Source organism: Peromyscus eremicus, chromosome 6 (assembly GCF_949786415.1).
Source record: "Peromyscus eremicus chromosome 6, PerEre_H2_v1, whole genome shotgun sequence".
Taxonomy (NCBI): domain Eukaryota; kingdom Metazoa; phylum Chordata; class Mammalia; order Rodentia; family Cricetidae; genus Peromyscus; species Peromyscus eremicus.
In genome coordinates this window covers 22,242,518-22,256,144 of record NC_081421.1, presented here as the reverse complement: position 1 = coordinate 22,256,144, position 13,627 = coordinate 22,242,518, and the positions used below count along the sequence as shown (strand labels likewise).

Genomic DNA, 13,627 nt, shown 5'->3' with positions numbered 1-13,627 from the left:
CCAAAGAGCTCAATCTAATGGGTGTGTTTGAAGGAAATGTCACTCATTCTCTGCAGAAAAAAGTTGTGATTCCTTACAGGAAAGTAGTAGATCATAAATATTTCAACATCATAGGTTATCAAACTACTCTTTGTTGTTGTACTGCTAAATTGAGTGAAACTGATATTTTATCCTGTTACTATAACCTCAAAGATATGGTTTTTGTGTTTATTCCATGCTTGCTATCTTTGCTATGGATTACGTAATCTAAAGTCAGTGGTTGCTATGGGTCATGCAACACAAGTGAAAAGCCCCCATATAATCTTCTTGGGTTCTCAGGAGACTTTCATAAATGTATCATGTTATTCTGTAGTAGTGAAATGTCTGTCTTGTGGGACTATGACCTCACACTTTTATATTTTAGTCATTAAGAACAATATATATATTTTTTGAGGGGGGGATGAATCTCTTATGTTCCCTTAGCTACCCTTCTTCTAGAAATTGAGGTTAGCTGATATTGAGAACTATAGAAAAAATTAATAGATTAATTTATAAAAAGTTAAAACAGAATAGAAATTGACTACCTTTTGTTCCTTGCAAAATGTGGAAACCATATAATCAGAAGTTAACAGAATTCAGAAATGCTTTTTGTTGATTTGTATTTGGTAAAGAGATACATTTTTCAGTATACAAATTTTAAAACATATAACATCACAAATTGATTTTATACTTTATTTATTAATTAATTTATTAATTGATTTATTAATGTTGAAAATTCATTGTAATTTAATAATATCATAATTTAAAGTTGCACATAGTCTTCATTTAATATCAAAATTGTCAGAGTAATGATTTTAAACATGACCCATATTCTTAAAAGGTCTCAAAAATTTTATTAGTGTATGTGACAAAATGGACTAGGTGAGCTATTGCAGATGTGCATACATGCAGAAACACATACACAAATACATGCATTCACATAAGCTCACAGAATGCCCCTAACATATTATGTACAAGCTTTACTAAATTCTGGATTTACAATGAGAAAGGAAGACTGGATTGTCAACTTTTAAATATACATGATCTTGAATTCTAACTCCTGCATTTATTCTTGTTTTTTGTATAAATAGATGATAATATTAAACAATTTGGGTTGTTCTGAAGATCTTATGGCTCATACATAATAAAAGATTAATCAGTATGTTTTAGGTTTATTATTATATTATGTGAAAATTAGTGATATCTTTCATAGACTTTGATTAAAAGTACAAAGAGTTATTATGGCTCATACATAATAAAAGATTAATCAGTTTGTTTTATGTTTATTATGATATTATGTGAAAATGAGTGATATCTTTCATAGACTTTGATTAAAAGTACAAAGAGTTAAATTCAAACTTCAGTAACAGTCATATAATCATGAAACATCAAGATTACAGCACAGTTTTTCCTATTAACTGGTTAGATCCATCATAGCACAATAAGGGAAATTTCATTTTTTATTGTCTTTCATTTGATGATCATGCATACATTTGTATTGTTCCCTGCCCTGCCCTCTGCTGTGCCCCCCATCCTTACTTTTTGTTCAGAATTTTGAATGTAGACAATCTCATCCACAGGTGTATCCGGCACACTCTGTAAGGGGCTCATTGCTTCTTAATAATTAGCAACCACACTGCAGTCCGTTTTGTGCCTGTTCAAATGCCGGTGACTCTCCTTGCTTCCTTTTTAGTTATTGAAATGTTGAATCACTAAAAAGCAAACAGAATGAACATCAGCAGTACTCACTAATAAAATCAATATTTTGCAATTTAAAAAAGCAAACATTCCATTTTGTACAACTGACTTGATTAAATGTAGTGTTTTACTACTAAGGTCTGTCTTAGAAAATCCAGTCTTATTCTTACAAATAAATCAGATGAACTCAACACTTTGTAAAGTTTAATGTTATCTTAGATCGCTACATCCTGTCCAACTAGCAAGACCAACACACAGATGTCCTGGAGTGCTGTGCAGGTTCTTATTCTTTGCACTGCTAGGTTTTATGAAATTGTTCCAGAAACTGAATTTGGATTTCAGCTTGGTACTGCTCCACCCAAGGATACATAATATCTCAGAAGTAGATTGCTTATAGTTCTTGAAGCTTGGAAGAGCAGGGTCCAGGCCCAGCAGTTGCTTTCACAGGGCCGCCTGGTGCCCACCCCCTTTAATATATACTTATTTATTTATTTATCTGGTAGGAGAGGTTTGCCAGCTGCCTTTGGCTTCTTGCATGGAGAAACTAGATTCAATTATGTGGGCTCCATCCTCATGGAGGCCTGCTAAGTGCTGCATCTATTCACATTATTTCACTTAAAAAGTAGATTTAACATGAATTTTGAAGTACACTAGTTCAGAGACAAATTTAAAGTATGTCCAGTGTACTTATGGATCAAGATAACACGTAATAATAATCTTTACTGAAAAAATTTACAATGATATGAAAATGTACTTTTCTAAAATATGTCAAAAATGTATCTTTATTTCAGTGTGCAAAATAGGATTTTAAAAAAGCTATATCACTCTTGATTATCAGCAATACAAAAATAGGGTAAAGTAAAATAGAACAGTAACAGGTGTTTGAAAAGGAATATTTCATTCTTCCTTTACATCTGTCATCTATCTATCTGTCTATCCTCAAGAGAAGAGCAGACAGGACTAAGAACTTCGACCACAACACACAGTTGTGGTTCCTTGGTTGAGGCTCTCATCAGCTTTATTTGTAAAAGTAAACTGTTGTTCATCTTCACTAAACCATTTGCATATCCTCACTTGGGCTCATTCTTTCCTGATTTTCCAAGTCTTTTCTGCAAAATTTCAGCAATAATTATATAAAGTTATTATTCCTTTGTCATACAAAAGAATATCATAAGATTAAAGTAAAATTTACCTCTAAAATATCTGAAATTTTGTGAAACATTCAGTACAGGAGAAATTTCATAGAAGTGTAATAAAGTCTATTTTTTAATATTACAATTATCATATAATTTGAAACTTTCTGAGATAATTTTGTATTTATTTATTTATTCATTATTTAAAACCTCTGTTGACAGATGCTGAGGATTTGTTGACTATTTTGAAAAGATTGTTTTAAGCTCTTATTACCAATCAGAAATGAAGTTTACAAAATCTCAACTTGACTGGACATGAAATAGTTTAAAAACCTTTAAAAGTATATTGAGAAAAAAAATAACAAGCTTAAGAAACAAACAAAACCACATATGTCATTACCCAAAAGAGACACCTTTAGGCAAAATAAAACCACATGCTGTGTAGACTTGAGGACTTCAGCTCCAGTCTTTGTTCATTTCATTTCTTCTTGCTGGGTAAGTAAGCAGATGATGGTAAAAGCAGTAAGTCAACACCCTACTCAGCCTTGGGAATGGGCCACTTCAGCTGCGTGACCGTACATGCGCAGTTCAGGAGCTAAGCCAGGGGTCTTGCATCTTCCATCGTCAGTGCGCTGCTGATTACATGCCCTGTGGAATGGTCACTCAGTCAGTGCATGCGTGCATGCGTGGTGTAGCTCTGTAGGCCCACTTGTGCATGTTCATGGGAACCCTTAAAAAGCTGGACACAGACCCCCCTCCTCTCTTCTGTGTTCTCTCACCCCACTGTCTTCTCTCTTCCCTCTTCCCTCTTCTTCCCTCCTCTTCCCTCCTCTTCCCTCCTCTCTTCCCTCCTCTTCCCTCCTTTTCCCTCCTCTTCCCTCCTCTTCCCTCTCCCTCTCTCCCCTCTCTGCACTTGCTTCTTCCCAGGCCTGGTTCTTTTGTCTCCTCCAAAGCTCTGATACTGGGTCTTTTTATGGCTCCGGTGCCTTATCATTTTTAAAACCAACACTTGTCTCTTCATCCTCTTGTGCTTTAGGGTTCTCTGGGCATCGAAGTCGGTAATTGAAGTTACAGCACCACCGACACTGAGGTGGCAGATGGCCCTGGGTGTCATCTCCTTGATTTTTGTTCTCTTCGTTGTCCTCTCTTGGGGTCTTTGGAGAGGAGGGCCTCTGTGGAATTCAGGTCTGAAACAGTGATGCATACCATGTCTCGCTAGTCTGCCTTGCTCACCTGCATCCTGGTTGTCAGCACTGTCCATCACTTCTCCCTGCACAGGAGGATTGAAATACTGTGGTCGATGCTCTTAGGGTCTCACACAAAGTGGGGGAACCTTCCATGCTTTAGGGCCTGTGTTGTCAGGCCAGGCTCTCCCATCCACCAGATTGTTCCCCACTCTGGTAACTGTGTGGAGAACCCCGACAATGACATGATTTGCATATCCAAATGTTATGGCTGGTTACATATTCGCCACCTCGAATTGGGATTGTATCAGGACCTATAACGTTTACCGCCTCTGCATCGTTTCTCCATCTGCACTGGGAAGGTACTTCCTGGTGTTATCATTATGGTGGTCTGGTGCACAAACACTTCTTTTGTGTCATTTCCTTGATGAAACTATGTCCATTCCTTACACCGAACCACTGTGATGATCTTGTCCCCAAAAGCAGGCAGCACAGTAGGAGGGACTGCCTGGGCCGCTGCTGCTGGTTGAGGTTGGCTTGAGGTCAGTTGCAGGCAGCTGCGCTGCTCACAGTTGTGGGCGTGGTGACCGCCTCTGCTGCAGATGTGCATCCTTCCCATGATGAGTAGGCCTACCAGAGGAGGCTTTCAGGATGCTCTAGGGTCCACTCTTCCTTCCTGTTACCTATCAAACTCTGAGATAGTTATAAACTCTGAAGTTTGTTCATTTGGGTGGGTTACATTTCCAATGGAAAAAACTACCCAGTTTCCAAACTATATACGAAAATAGGGTTTTGTTTTGTGCCTGAATATTGAACCTTCAGAATACATATACGTAGAAAAGTAATATGAACATGATCTATTTTTAAATTTTTTACATTGACTGATTGATTTCAGTTATGTGTGTATGTGTGTATATAGCCAACCATGAATATACCATGAAATTTGCATGTATTCATTGGAGGGCACTTGCACACATACAGAGGACAACTGGCGTAAGACAGTTCTTTTTTTTTTTCCCACCATGTGGGTCTTACAGATGATGTTAAGGTTATCAGGTCCTGTGGGTAAAGCTGTTACCTGTTGAGCCATCTCTCTGACCCATGGAATATATTTTTGAGAAACCATGTGCTTCCTATTGATGCAAGTTTGAACATCAGTGTTTATGAATGCTATTTAATTGATACAGATATAACTAGAGTTATGGAATTTTCTGAGCAAAAATAATCACAAAAGAAAGAGCCATTCTTGGGTAATTTAGGTAGTTGTTCCAGTCCTCAATCTGTTACCATATATTATGGTTGTTTCAAATTTCTTTTTAAAGCCTCATGCTTGCCAATACTTTATCTTTGTGGCTCTAATATAACTCACTAGTCCTAACTAGTCCTAACTGAATGAAGGGTGATCCATATTGTTTTAGACTGTTGAGAGTACAGTGTTGGCTGGAGTTAGGTTGGTAATATACAGAATTATTGGGAGTGACTGGCTATCTTCTTAATTTTTTTTCTACTCTGATGGATAGAGATTTTTGCATGTGTGCTTGGCCTTAATTTATTTTTTCATTAATAAACAGAAAAATGCAGACATTTTGTAAAAATAATAAAGCATCATTAAGAAAGTCATTTTGAGACTTGATTTTATCTCATATATATATATATATATCTCAGATGAAATCAAGACTCAAAATATATAATGCATGGAGTATATCTTTATTCCTGTGTACACAGGTTTAATCTCCTATACATATAAGATATGGAGCATATCTTTGCTCCTGTGCATACAGGTTGGACATCTGCTAACAAGAGACTACATGAAATATTCATATATGTATAGACTCTTTTCACACAGCAGTATTTTTCTATTAAAGAATAATCAATATGAAAGGACTCTTAATTTGAATGAGTAGTCAAAACTTATTGATATTAAATTATAAGCCTTTCTCCTGATTGTTCCCACATAAAACCCTAAAATTATCATGTTCACTTTCATTTTGTATTAAGTAAAACTAATCTAGGATGAAGAGGAGACATATAATTATGTATATTTGACTAAGTGGCTTGAACTTTTTTCCCTATCAAAATTTGTGAAAGGTTTTACTTTATCGTACTTCCAGCTTAGGGTGATGGCTCTCTCACTAATTTCCTATGACACAATGAATTTCTTCCTCTTCATTTGGATGATCCCTTAACTTGTATTTTCATCACCTGGGTAATGCAATTGACAAGTGTGTATATGAGCCCTGACACATCTCATCGATATATATTGTAGTCAAGGAGAGTAATTTGCCCAAAGATCATAGCCTGCCCAGTAATTTATCTCACACCTGCCCAAGCAGACACAACAGTCTAGCTCATCCATCAAGTTCATGATGTAAGCCCAATGGAATTGGAGGCTTACAGTAAAAAAATGAGATTGGTATGATCACAATTACAAGCAAGGTGGCAGAGCAAGTGTTACAAGGCCACCATTTAAAACAATTACTTATCAATATCTAAACATTTAAATTAGTATAACAGCATCTAAATAAAATGAGGGAAAATAGTTAATTCAGAAAGAAATATTTTTAAAAGCCATTGGCTTGATGGAAAAATATCCTTAGAGGGTTTATGTTAAAAACACAGGAATATATATTGCAAGCTAAAATTGATGTATTTTTCTATTTCTATCACAATTAAATAATAACATAAATTCTGATTTCTTATTATGAAAGCATTTTAACATTTAAAAAGTACCATGTTTGAGCCACTGTTTTCAATCCTTAGTGATGGAAAAAGTAATGGTTAATATGTAATTTTCAGACATTTACCACCCCTCCATGTACTTGAGATGACAGGTGATAATATCCCAGTTTTATGGATAAGAAAACAGAAATTTGGAAAATAGAAAATAATTTTTCACAGTAGTTAACACTGGCCCCTGGAAGTGCCAGGAATATAATTTAGGTCTCTTCCATCCAGGACTTCCTGCCACAATGGAAAACTGCCTGTGTGGCATTCACATGTTTCACATGTTACTGCTCCATAAAATATGCACAGCAGTTAACTGCAGGGCTGAAACAAGTCTTCACAGAGTGTAGGGCATTCTCCTGGTTTTTCATGAAAGAAAATGAAATTCAAAAGTGGGCAGAAACTAAAATTAGAGCTCAGTTTCCTAGATTCATCAGTTGGCTATTTTGAGATACTCGACTAAGTAAATTCATTATCTCTATCCTGTCATTGTTTTAATATTTTCCAAACAAGCTTCTTCTAGCTCTTACAAATACTTTTATTAAAAACTTCACAATCTGGTTCCGGAGAGATGATTCAGCAATTAAGAGCATTTGCTTCTCTTTCAAAGACTTGAGTTCAGTTCCTAGCACACACTCTGGTGTCTGTAACTCCAGCTGTAGTATATCGGCTACCCTTCTCTGACTTCCACAGGTGTTTGCACTCACATGCACATATCCACACATAGGCACATAAATGCCCATGATGAAAAAATAAGTCTTAAAAGTCCACATTCTTAAAATTTTGTCATATCCAGATACAAATTTAAACTGAAAAGATTTTAGTGTGAACTTTAAATGGAAAGTGTCAGTATGAGCCTGAAGAGTTAACTTTGTTTTCTTCTTGATCTTATCTTTGTAGACAGCGGAATTAATCATTGTAATACAACTATATACATTACTGGTGAATTTGATATCTTCAAGTATTAGTATGGTAATAATCTTGAACTTTTAAGACTTGACATATGGATTAGCTTTTATAATAACATAGCTAAGTGGGTAGTTATAAGAACAAGGAAGACACTAGAAAACATACCAGACTGCAGGAGGAAAAATACACAAGGCTCAAGCCTACAAAAAGAACTACAAGCAACTGAGTAAAGCTGGGAGTGAGAGAGGCGTCCTCCCCAGGGGAGAGCATGCCAATTGGTTGTCCACTGCCAAACCGTCGTTCCCCAAAACACATAAAAGCAACATTACATGGACTGAACAGGTTATATTAAGGAATGTATAGAAAGTAAAGGTATAAATGTTATAATTGTATTATAATCTCCCTTGTTTTTCATGTGGGCTTAGGAAATTAAAGTCTAGAAATAAGTGAGGTAAAACTCTTTGAACACATTAATACAAATACTATTTGAACACATTAGTGTAGCTGTTTTTCCCACAGCTGTCTTTGGATTTCAAACATACATCATTAGTATTGGGTGTATTTTTGGAAATAATGTGGCAAATATGGTAAATTACTAATTTTCAAATTTTCAAGTGTTTCCTGTATGTAAGAAGAAGTGGACCAGCCAGTCTATTAACCAGGTAGAACCAAGGAAAAGAACTTAAGGGGACACATTCCTTACTTGAGATACTTCAATACAAATATTTCACACTTCAAATATTTTATAAGAGAAATAACTAAGGAAAGATGCACACTGATACATTTTCCAATTTCAGTGAATAAAGCCTGTTGATTGCCTCCTTAAGTCTGGAGATGAGGAGTCAGGGAAGGGGACTGGATAACTGATCATAGTGAGCCACTCTCCTCACCAATGTGCAGGCAGCAGAGGTCACTGAACTGAAAGTGAGGAGATAGAAATGGCTTTTTGTGAGATCTTTGGTAGCCATAGATACAAAAAAACAGACATCTGTATCAGATAAGCAAGGATGAAGTTAGATAAAGAATATGCTTTTCTTCTACCTGTGATCTGTCAGGAGGGTTCATTCAAAACATCTTTCCAAATCTTGGCATTTTGTTGTTGTTTGCTTTTAATGCCCTTGAAATTTACCATGATTTCTATCCACACATACATATTTTTTTGGTTTTTAAATTTTTTTATTCATTTTACATACCATCTACAGATCCCCCTCCCATCTCTCTTCCCAAGCCCCGCCCCGACACACCCCTCAATCCCTCCTCCAAAAGGATAAGTTCTCCCATAGGGGGACAGTAAGCCTGGTACATTCAGTTGGGCAGGACCAAGCCCATCCTCATTGCATCAAGGGTGAGTAAAGTGTCCAACCATTGGTAATGGGATCCAGAAAGCCAGAAAGCCAGCTCATGCACCAGGGATAGATCCAGATCACACTGCCAGGGGCCCCTCAAACAGACCAGCTGCATATGCAGAGGATCTAGTCTGGTCTCATGCAGGTTCCATAGCTGTGGGTCTAATGTTTGTGTGTGTGTGTGTGTGTGTGTGTGTGTGTGTGTGTGTGTGTAGACAATAGTGCAAGTGCACATGGAGGTTGGAGGGATTGACTTCTCCCTGTTGACTAAGAATAAAATCCATATAGGCTGTCAGTCTAAAAAGGTTGTGAGTTACCTTGAGCTTGGTTCAGTTGTCTCTGTAGATTTCCCTATCATGATCTTGAACCCCCTTACTCATATAATCCCTCTTCTCTCTTTTTGACTGCATTCCCGGAGCTCAGCCTGTTGCTTGGTTGTAGATCTCTGCATCTGCTTCCATCAGATACTGGATGAAGGCTATATGATGACAGTTAGGGCAGTCATCAGTCTGATTACCAAGGTAGGCCAGTTTAGGCACCCTCTCCACTGTTGCTAGTAGTCTAATCTGGAGTTGTCCTTGTGGATTCCTGGGAATTTCCCTAGCACCAGGTTTCTCCCTTTACCCCATAATGTCTCCCTCTATCAAGTTATCTCCTTCATTGCTCTCCCACTCCATCCCTCCCCCAGCTCGACCATCCCATTCCCTCATGTTCTCATCCCCCATTTCTTCTCCTCTATTGCCCCCCATCCCCAGTTTACTCATGGAGATCTCCTCTGTTTCCCTTTCCCAAGGTGATCCATATGTCCCTCTTAGGGTCCTCCTTATTTCCCAAATGGCCAAAAGACATTTAAAGAATTTCTCAGCATCCTTAGTCATCAGGATATGCAAATCAAAATGACTCTGAGATACCATTTTAAACCTGTCAGAATGGCTAAGATAAAAAACACTAGTGATAGCTTATATTGGAGAGGATGTGGAACAAGGGGAACACTTCTCCATTTTTGGTGGGAATGAAAACTTGTAGAGCCACTTTGGAAATTAGTATGGTGGTTTCTCAGAAAATTGAGTGTCAATCTACTTCAAGACCCAATGATACCACTCTTGGGCATATACTGAAGGGATGCTCAATCATACCACAAGGACACTTGTTCAACTATGTTCATAGCAGCATTATTCATTGATGAAGGCTATATGATGACAGTTAGGGTAGTCATCAATCTGATTACCAGGGTAGGCCAGTTTAGGCACCCTCTCCACTGTTGCTAGTAGTCTAATCTGGAGTTGTCCTTGTGGATTAGACTACTAGCAACCTCGATGCCCCTCAACTGAAGAATGAATAAAGAAAGTGTGGTACGTATACACAATGGAGTATTATTTAACTGTAAAAAACAATGACATCATGAAATATGTAGGCAAATTGATGGAACTAAAAAATATCATCCTGAGTGAGGTAACCCAGAATCAGAGATACAAACATGGTATGTACTCACTCATAAGCGGATACTAGATGTAAAGTAAAGGATAAGCAGACTACAACCCACAGCTCCAGAGAAGCTAGGAAACAAGGTGGATGTAATTCTTAATAATAAAACTTATTTATCTTTTGACTGACTCATCAGACATCAGCTACATGCTGGACCTTTCAGCATACATTATAGAAACTGCACTTATTACACAAGCCTGAGACACTAACATTACTTTAATGCCACATTCTCCTTTGATGTGCAATAGTATAGTTCCTCTGTAGGAATTGTTTTCTTGCACAATAGGCGACCTCTTGTTGGAATCTATTATTCTAATTGCTACCAGAGGGATGGAGAAAACAGACTGCTTTCATCATTGTTGTACCCATATTCTCTACAATGAACTTTCATAGCTGCCTGAGTTACTAGAATGTCCTAATATTCTTGAAGTTTGGCCCATGGAACTATCAGAAGGAAAGCCATTGGGTGTTTGATAAGTTGTCTGCTGTGGCCACAGATCTTTTTTATGAGATATTTTTCACTATATTATGATGACTTTAAGAATAGCATTGTAATGTAACTCTATATTACATTTGGCTTTTACTATATCTCCAGAGATTTTTCATTTTCAACAACAAAAATAAGACTGCTTAGTAACTGCAACAATACCATGTGTGAGAGAGTTGGGTCTTGTCTAAGTGAGTTCAAAATGAAATAGCAGCCATCATACAGCACACGGAAACATTAGGGAAAGGAAAACACATTTCAAGTCACTCTTTTTAGTTTGTATTGTTTGTACACAAATCCTAATAAGATTTCTTTGAATGCTCTCCTCTTTGTAATGATAATTTTTCCTAATTGTGCATTGCTTTAGTAGCAGGGTCATCTGTATTCACACACACACACACACACACACATACACACACACACACACACACACACACACATTTACTGTTGACAAAACAACAAGGTTGTCTCAGTTTTCCATTTGATATAGTGACCACAAAAGGGTTCAGTGCAGTATAAACACAGTTTAATGTGTCTGTGACTTAATATTCTTCTCTCACATACAAATTTTCTGGATTCTGACAATCAACATTTGTTAACAACATTTATTGCTTACACATTTATTATGTGTCAGGCAGTGTACTGTGTGTGTATCAGTTACTTGTCTTGCTTATATGACAAAATAAACTGGCAAGAGCAGCTTATGGAAAAAGGGTGGACTCTGGCTCACAGTTCCAGGGTAGGTACAGTGTGTAGTGAAGTGTGATCCTAATTAGTCGTAACAATAAAAACCAGAGTCAAATATTGAGGTAAATGCTGAAAGATCAGAGAAGCAAAGGAGCCGCCATAGTCGCTTCTTACCTTTCCAAATCATCAGATCAAAAGGGAGACCGAGATCCTGTTTCCACCTGCCTTATATTCCTGTCTGTGCTTCCCTAGTGCAGGGACTAAAGGTGTGTACCACCACTGCCCAGTGCTGTTTCTCTTTTTGACTGGTTCAATCTCGTGCCACCCAGGATGACCTTGAACTCCTGATCCTTCGGCTTTCTCCTCCCAAATGCTGGGATTGAAGTTGTGGGCTACCACTTCCTGGCCTCTGTGGTTAACTAGTGGCTAGCTCTATGCTCTGATCTCCAGGCAAGCTTTATTTGTCAGAACACAAACAAAATACCATGCAACATGTCCCCCTTTTAGTCTAAACAAAAAGGGAAGGTTTCAACTAACATAGAAAAACTATATTGTAGATGTAACCGTCTTATTAAATAAGAAACACAGAGCTGATTCAGAGAAGAAAGCCAAGAGGTCAGAACTAAGAGCCTTACCCTTCCTGCTTCAGCGATCCTGCTTCAACCAAGAGAGCTCTCTGAAAAAGGGACCTACTTCCTGTGTGTATGTCTTTATATAGCCTAGCTGTTCTGCCTTCTCATTGGTTGTAAACCCAAACACATGTCTGCCTTGTCACTGCCTGTATGTACTACCCTCCAGGTCCTTAAAGGCGTGCGCCACCACCGCCACGCACTTGCTATGGCTCTAATAGCTCTGACCCCCAAGCAACTTTATTTATTAACATACAATTAAAATCACATTTCAGTACAAGTAAAATACCACCACATTTCCCCTTTTCTATTTTAATAAAAAGGGAAAAAAGAAAAAGGTTATAACTAACAAAAGAAAAACTATATACAAAAGTACAATAACTATATACAATATATACAAGTAATAAATGTCTAAACAATGTCTAGTCCATTTGTATTTGACAAATTTAGAGAAAATAATTTCATTATCTATCCTATTTTGTTAAGTCCAAAATGTATCTAATTCACTTTCTATCCTAATTAATCTTCAACTATAACTAACTAACCTTCAACTATAACTAACTAATCTTCAACTCCCTCAGAGACCCAAGAAGGAAATAATAATAGCTATCAAAAATAAAAACAGGAAGTGCATGCAAGCAACTTCCAAAAAATTTGTGAGTTGACAGAAACAGCCAGCTCCCTGGACAGTCACCTGAGGTTTCTCCACAGTGCTGGGGCATCATCTTCAGCCTATAGGCTTAGCGTATCTGACAGACTCATTTGTGAAGTAGGATGTACACAAGGTCAACAGTTCATCCTCACATTGGGTGAGAGCAGTTCATGTACCAGAAACAGCTGAATTCCACTAGTGTCATGTCATGATTCAGGATTTTAAATTCTGGAAATTGTTGATGGTTTTTTAATTCAACTGTCCATTCTTCTTGGCTGTGTATATATGGCTTAATCTCAGCATCCCGTTCTTCTTCACATCCCTCTATTAAATGCCAGTCTACTATTGAGAGGCGTGAGCTTAGTTACTCTTCAAGAATAACTGTTTCAGCTGCTGTTCCATTGCACGTGAGAAGCCATCGGCCCACTGCCTGTTCAGCTGCCTTCGAAGAAAAGGGCACTGTACCTTTTCTGAGTTGCGAAGGCCACGTCAGGGATGGTGCCATATTGTCCTGGCCTCAGAAGATGCCTTTTGATAAAGCCATAACCACGCTTGTTTAGGCACGAATCAGTAGTCCTTTGTTTCATGTCCTGTCTGTCCATTTTGTCAGCAGTTGATTCGAGGATACTTTGTTGTCCAGTGGCTAACTTTTGCCGCAATGAAAGCTAACTCCAT

At 37.6% G+C, this 13,627-nt stretch overlaps 1 protein-coding gene and 1 pseudogene across 1 annotated transcript in view; one reads left to right on the top strand and one right to left on the bottom strand.

Moving 5' to 3' along the window:
- Positions 1-4,643, bottom strand: part of LOC131912784 (C-terminal-binding protein 2-like) — a 31,227-nt pseudogene extending 26,584 nt beyond the window's left edge.
- The window catches only part of Naaladl2 (N-acetylated alpha-linked acidic dipeptidase like 2), an 865,055-nt gene that overhangs the window by 705,092 nt on the left and 146,336 nt on the right, over positions 1-13,627 (top strand). The gene's annotated exons all lie outside the window — the stretch shown is intronic.